Here is a 7,743-nt window from a genome sequence, read left to right as displayed (position 1 = left end):
TCAACTGTCTCTTGCTGGGTCATGTATGTAGACATCGTTAATATTGGCAAATTGGTGAGATATTGGACCTATCAATCTTGATTTGACAGGGCTCATGCTAGAATCTTGTCTGTGTGTATGTCTGCAGCCTGTGCCGCCTCTGTCCTGAGCTGGCAGTGTCCTGGTTCAGAGGTCTTGTCTTCAGGCTGGTGGAAGGAAGACTTTCCACTGGTATGAGGCTGCCAGGGTAGCTCTAGCTACTTCCACTGTGCCCTTTTGTGTGGGCAGTAGCATGGTCAATCTCGGGCTGTAGCATTGCTGCTTGTGCAGACCTAAGAACAAAGGGCCCTTGTCTGAGGGGACCTCTGGGCTCTCCTGCTCATCAAGAAGATCAAAATGTATTTATGGGAAATTGGTCCTCATTGGTCCTGTCCCTTGGGTGTGGTGTTGGTGTTTCTGGCCTGGCTGTTTGTGACCCTCTCATAGGAGTAACTGCCTCTGTGGTAGATGCAGTCTGTGCAACCCCTCTCTCTAATCAAGTATAGATAAAACTGCTTGGCTGAGTTCCCACCACCTGCTGAAGCTGGTGACGGTGATTGGCCTGGCCTTGCCCGATGCTGCCTTGGTACGATTGAGGCGGTTGTCTCTAACAGAGTTAGGTGTGAGGAGCTGGAGCTGTTGCTAGACAAACATCTTTCCAGATATATTACCTTTCATCTTAAGCTTCCTGGTTATCTGTAAACCAGCTCAGTAACAAGCAGAGATTGTTGTGGAGTATGTTGGTGTTAGTCTACGCATCTCTCTTGCAGATGGGCCTCTGTCTATCTAGTCAGCCTCAGCTATGCAATAGCTGAGAAGCTGTGACCTGGCCTGTACCTGGAAGATAATCTCTAGGTCTGAATAGTTAAAAGACCTACCCGGCCCTTTCTGCTTTTTCTGCTATTAATCTGGTTGTTGCTCCCAAGTCTTGTCTCTGGGAAGCTGGAACATGGAACAGTAAAGGATGAAACTGAGCAAGGGGAATGGAGGAAAGGTTCCCACCAGGTGGCACTAGCCTGTCACAGGTACCCTTGGAAGCTGTGAGGTACTCATGTTTAATTTTTGTCTTTGGGATAAATCTCTCTGGGATTCTCATTTAATTTCCAGGTGGTGCCCTGACAAGTGGGATTTAAAAATAGTGTAAAAGTTTCTAAGAATTAGTCATTACATTTGAGACTAATCCAGTGTTCTAAATCATTTGTGCTGAATCTGGATTCTTGATGAGAGAGTCAGTGTGTCTGAACTCATTGTGTATACTAGGCAAGTTTGAAACTGTTAAGTGTTCTTGATGCAATTTGGGTTTAACTTATTGCAAGCTCTGGCTCGTTACAAGTGTGCTGAGGGCTGAAAAACTGAACAAGCTCACTTACGCCTCAAGCCTGGGGAAACCGGTAAATGATTGTCTTGGTTTTGTGACTGCACTCAGACTCTTTTGTCTTACATTGCTATATATTTTCCCTCCCCAGGTGAGCTTCCAGGGTGTTTTGCAGTTGGTGAGGAGTACAAGGAAAGGGAGATATAGGAAATGCTAGAGCAAGGATGTACAAGTTTTCCTCTCTGGAGGTGTCTGCCTCTGCTTGGAAACGGTTGTTTTCCATGAGTAATTCCCCAGGCCCTCCTGCACTACTTTGTATTAGGAACAGATTCAAACCTTGCAACTGCTGCTCTCCAAATTGCTGGTTCTCTGCAAAAGCAGCAGGCTGGCTGTGCTGAGCAGCATGCGCCCAGCACTTCAGGGAGGACTGATGCCCACTCCTTCCTGACCAAGAGGCTGCAGCTCTAGAAGGGTGGCTGGCTTATACAGTGTCAGAAGGTATCTTGTAGAGGCTTTTATCCATGTAGAAATCTGAGTATCTGGGCTGGTCTGGAGTAGGAGCTGTGCCCTGGTGAGTGGCATTGGGTAAAGTGCTGTTAGGTGCCTGATAGCAGCTAGGAGTCGAGGCTGAGCCGTGCCCAAGATGATGGCATCTTCTGGCTGCAGTTACAATGGCACTCTGCCTTGTTGTGCCTGCTGTGTTTGGGTGCTGTGGCAGTCCGTGCTTCCAGAAACACGGCGTCTCACCAGCTCTAATGATTAAGAGATTTGTGGTACCGTTTTTCCTTGGTAAACACCAAGCAGCCAGACTGGGGATCTAAAAGGTGGGGAGGGGAAACCCATTTAGGAGTCGAGAGCATTATTTCTTGGCAAGACCCACCCATACTCTGAGCCTTAGTGAGGGGCTTGGGAAGCGTAACCTGGAATTAGTGCAGAGTTGTCAGGCATTTGGCAGCCATATCCAAACCAAAGCTCTAATCTTGTTGGCAGGCCTCTTGTTGTTTGAGCCGTAGGGGTATGTTTCTATTCCTCCATGGGATCAGCCTCAGACCAAGGGAATCTAAACTGGGAAATGTCTGGCACAATGGAAGTGTCCTACCTCAGTGCTTTTCCTGAACCTTGAAAAGGTGAGGTCTTTCTTTGGACCTGACCCCTCCCCTTCCTGCAGTTTCTGCTGCCCAGTGAAGGACAGTGGCAGTGACAGAGCCAGAGGAGGGAGTTGGAACAATCCCTACAACAGGGCAATTTCACTGAAACTGGAGATGGCCTGGGTGACCTAATAAATCTGTTTCCTGGCTCCCTGGACAATGCAGGATTGTTCAGCGGGGCTCTTTGACCAGTCTAGTTTTCAATGGCCGAAGTGTTTTATTTTGCTACTTCACTTGGAAGGTTACTTGGGATTCCATTAGACTGTGCTGATAAATTTAGCCTGCATGAATTGGCCTTTGCTCCCTCCCCTCCCACACGGTGCTGTCTTATCCTCTCCCAGTAGAGTTCCTTTGAAGCTCACAACTTCCACCTACGTCTAGGCAACCGCTTTCCTTCCCTGACACCTTGGCCCTCTGTCTCTTGACTGGAAGAGAGGATACTGTGCATCGTTGTGTGCACTCTATGCAATGCTCTGTAATGCCACCTGCACAGCGCTTCACTGACTCTTCTACCATACAGAGCTGTTCCGGATATGTAAAAGTCTAGCAGTGAAAACAGGGAGTGATTGCTAGTGACCTGTGCTTCAGGTTTCCCTGCTCTCTAGCAGGAAAAGCTGTTGGTACCCCCAGCATGGGGCTGTGGGGCCAGAACAGATGTGCAGGGTGGATCTGCTTGTGGAGCTGGCAGCCCCTTTGATATGTGAGCTGCTTGTTTGGGGTTCGGGTGCTTGCCAAGAGAGAGGCCACAGCAGCCAACTGTCAGTAGTTGCCTCACCTGAACTAATTAACCCCCCTGGAAAGTACAGTTGATACTAATCATAGGTGCTGAGCCAAGCTTGTCCTCAGGGAAGCGGGGAGCTGCAGAGAGGCTTTCAGAGAAATGAGAGGCTTGGAGCTGTGCTGTTCTTCAGTGCCAGAGAGCTTTTGGGAGGAGAGCCTGCAGCCCTCTGGGCATGCTTCTCTACCAGCTCTCCTGCCAAGGCTGGTGAAAAAAGGCAGTGGGAGCAATAGGTGAGCAGGGTTTAGAAGACAGGGCAGGAGAAATGCAGCTCTGCTGGTGTCTAATGTTGCTGGAGCCTTGCACTGCTTAGACCCCTTGGTGCAGGGATTGACCGAGGCATCAGTGTGGCCACAACTGGGGATCTTTTCCCTGGCCAGCCCCTACATAGTGTGGTTTGCTCAGAGGAGAGCTGCATTCTCCGTTTGAAGTGTCACCCAGCAGGGCTGCAGGATTGCTAGGGCGAGGGTGATACCTGATGCCTGGCAGACTCACGCTTGCCCTGCCCAGGCCTCCTGCACTTCACCTTGCCCCTCACCATGGGGACTTTGTACACCAGGAGAGAGGAATGGTGAGCAGCAGTATCCGGATGCCTATCCAGAACTCGTATTTCCTATTTGGAAAAGGAAATGGCTCATCTAAAGCTTTACTGTATTCATTGCATGGAAAAGCAATGGACAAAGGGCCCATCCAGGCCTGACTGCCAGGTACAGCCATCCGGGCTGCCCTGAGACACAAGGCTGAGCAGGGCATGGCAGCAGGGCTTGTCATCTTTGTTTCAGCTCTTTCTTCAATAGCGTGTCTGGAAGGGGGCAAATCTGAGCCCTGAACACCCTCATTAAAAGCTGCTTTACCCCATGCACCATCCAAAGAGGATCAGTGGTTCTCACTTCTCCATGCGTATCTCTTCTTTCCAGTTGTTTCTCCTTACACATTTTCTTTCGTTAGGCCTCTGAAGTTTAAGCATGGGGCTGCCAAGGTTTGGCCTTGCTTTCCATTGAGCCTATTGCTGGGGAAGCCCAGAAAAGCTACTAGAAGCATGGTGCTTGGAGGAAGATCTGCCCAGGTTCTTCACCCACCCAGCTATGGAAAATGGAGCTGCTGGCCCAGCACTAGGCTGCTGGGGGTGGCAGTCTGGGGAGGTCCCAGCTCTGGTCTGGGAGAGCAGGAGGGATTTTTTTGTACAAAGACGTGTCAATGGAAGTAGCACCTGTGCTGGATCACCACCCAGGTGCTCTGGAGACACTGCTCCCACTCAGTGCCCCACCATCCACTGCTGAGCCTCAGACACACTCTGGGATTAAAGTCTCTGTACACTGCCTTGGTGTGAGAACTGCGTAGCACAGACAGCATGAGGACAGCGAATGAGGCTGGATCAAATGCCATAGGACCTGATTTGAGCGAGGCTAATTATGTATTTAAGATATTGAAACAGGAGCCTGAATATCTGAGTGCTCTTCCTAGTTTTGCCCAGAGCCTGCAGTGGGGCATTGCACATCTAGCTTTTTCTGGGTGTTGTATTGCCCTGCTGTCAATATGGGTACTGACACTCAGTGCGGTATACAGAACAAAACTGCTCTGCATGCACTGCCCTCGGCACATGGTCACTCAGGTGTGCAAAGTGTTCTGTAAAATAGCCGCAGTACTGTCCACTCGTTTCTACTTTGTGTGTAACTTGGACAAAGCTGCAATCAGAACATACTGCTTATCTCTTATTTGTTATATTTACGGAAGAGTGAGCTGACTCTGGGGGATTTTTTTTCGTCCTTATTTTAATGTTTAATCTATGTATTAAAGTTGTGTTGCTTTGAGATTTAGGATTTGGTATGTATTCAGCTTCAGCAAACTATTCTGAGCTTCACCAGGTACAGTTTAGCATTGTACAGATTCACATAGACCAAAGCCATGACCTCTCCTTTGATACTGCATCATTCTTGAGTAGTGTTTGTAGCAGCTGAGAAACAGACTTGGTGCTACTGATGAAGCTTGGAGAATGTGATTTCCAGATTGGGGTCTGTGAAGCAATAATTGCCCATGGACACGGTGAGTGTGGCTGGGGCCTCTCATAGGAGGCTTGGAGAGCAGCGGCTCTAGGGACCAGAGCACCAGGCAGTATGTCCATGGCAAGTTCCAGCCTCCACTCACCTGATGCAGAGGATGCCCTGGCGTGCCAAGGGGCTTCCAGGAAGAGGCAGCAGGTGAACATGCTTGAGCCCTAGGCGTCTGGGTTCCACGTGGTGGTTCTGCATTTATTTCCAGCCCTTCCCTCCCTGCCTGTCTGCTGCAAGGTTGGAGGTCTCCACTGCCCCCAGCTGCTCCCTGCCGTGCCTCTCTGGCTTCCCCTGCTTTGTTTACAGCTGTTACAGCTGTGCAGCACTTGGCTGGAGCCCCTACAATATGGGAACATATCTCCTGTTTCTGCCTCGCACACATGGGGTGACTCACAGGTGACCGTGCCTGCTGAGGAAGATGGAGAGGAATGAGGTCCCCACGGTCCAAGGCTGGTGACTCCCGAAGGTAGGGGGAGGCCAGAGACCAGGATCCTGCGCTCCTCCCACCTCTGTGGCATTGATGGTGGGTACAGAGATGCTGCAGACGTGTTTTCTGCAAGGAGCTGGAGCTCTGAGAGTCCTCTGCTATCGTTGTTCCTCTGGGGCTACAGTGTGTGGGTGCAGACTATACCCCCATCCTCTGCAGGACCCTCACCTGGGCTGCTCATCCTTCCCCCTGGAGCTCTGCAGCATCCTGCCCTGTGTCTGCCACGGCAGCTGCAGAAGTCCTGGTGTGAGATGTATGTGGCCACCCACCCCGTGCCATCCTGGTGACGTAGCCCTCCTGCTTGATGGAGATATTAAGTCATCCTTGGGGGGGGGGGGGGGGGTCTGGGGAGGGAGGAGTTCCCATGGTGACAGACAGCAATTCACCCGATGGGGCAGGGTGGGTGCTTCATCATTTTTATTCTTTTCTTCTGGAGTCAGGCACACAGCCAAAGAGCTGAAGGGAGCAATGGCACAGCCTCGTGGGGGAGAGCTGTGAAGACAAGTCAGGTCTCGTGAACTGCTCAAATCCCCCTGCACCCTGGCTGCTGCTCCACAGATAGGGGTGCTCCTGGCCCCTCCTGCATCCTTGGTCCCCTGGGTGCTGGGCTCCTACCCTGGTCTTCCTCACTAGCCAGGCAGACTGATGGCCAAACCTTTATCATCCTTCCCACAGGCAGTGGCTGCTGCATGAAACACTCAGGGCAGTATCCTACAGCTGCTGGAAATCCAGTGCTGTTAGCCGGCATACCCCTGGTAGGGGAAGGCACGATGACATCCTTCAAGTAAAGGAGCATGTGCCTTCTGCATGCCTTTACCAGTACCCAAGACTTGCAAAAGGCCCTTCCCCAGAGGATGCAGCATGGCCCCGGCTCTCCAGCGGTATGTACCCCTTCCTGCACCCCTGCTTGTCCTGGGCAGGGCCCCCTGCCACTCCTCGGTGCAAGCTGTGCAGTCCCCTCCCTGGCAGAGCATGTGCCAGCGGCTGCCTGCTGGGCTGCAGTGCCACCCCGCACGTCTGCCACCAGCCCTTGAGCTGTGGGCGATGCTCCCCACGGCTCTGTCAGGCACCCCTTGCACAAGGAGCGGCCAAGCCCCATGAAGAGTGGGATGGGTGCTCTTTCATGAGCCCTGCCAGAAATTTATATTAAGCCGCAGGTAGTTTTTAGGGGGTGTTGGTGCAGATTGTGAAACACTTAAATAGAGGCAGAAAGGAAGGATTGAGCAACCACCCTGTCCTCCCAGCTGCCAGAGCTGCATCCCAGACGCAAAAGTGGGGAAGTCAGAGCAGGATCGGCTGAAAGGGGAGTTAGCAAGGAGGGGCCTTTTCCTGGCACAGGAGCTGCAGGAAAGCTGAGGTGGGCAAACTCCCTCTTGCGCAGCTCCAGAGTGGGTCCCTATTGCCAGTCGCTTGTGTGCTTTGCCAGTGCTGGCTGTGCCTCTGCCCGTGGCTTGGCAGCAGGAGGGCTTGTGCACAAGCTATTAGTGACTTTACTTCCATCTCTTGGGAAGACAATGACCATCCACTGCGAGCCCTTGTGCAGCAGCACAGTCCTAGGACAGCAGTCCAGTGTGTCCTAACTCCCATCCTCCAGGACTGGGATAGGGGCCCCTGAAGACCGGCTTCTCCGACTCACAGCTATTCTTCTTGGCAACACTCCTCCCCTGGGAATATAGCTGCCCTGACCTGCTGCAGCCACGGAGGCATCTGCTGTTGCCGTTGGAGGGAGGAACAAATACTCCCAGCCCCATCAAGCCATGTGAACCCCCCCTGCGAGGAGCAGCTTCCCAGGCCTGCACACTGCCTGCCTGCCATTCCACCTCCCTGCCTGGCGTGTGATTGCTGTGTGCCCCTGCCACTGCGGTCCTCCCTGTGACGACCCCTGCCATGCTGCTGCTGCTCCTGCAGTGTCCATAGCCGGGTTAGCCCGCCGCTGGTCTCATGGC

This window comes from Phalacrocorax carbo, chromosome 6 (genome assembly GCF_963921805.1).
Source record: "Phalacrocorax carbo chromosome 6, bPhaCar2.1, whole genome shotgun sequence".
Lineage (NCBI taxonomy): Eukaryota > Metazoa > Chordata > Aves > Suliformes > Phalacrocoracidae > Phalacrocorax > Phalacrocorax carbo.
The sequence above is the reverse complement of the archived record's forward strand: the minus strand, read 5'-3'. Positions refer to the sequence as shown.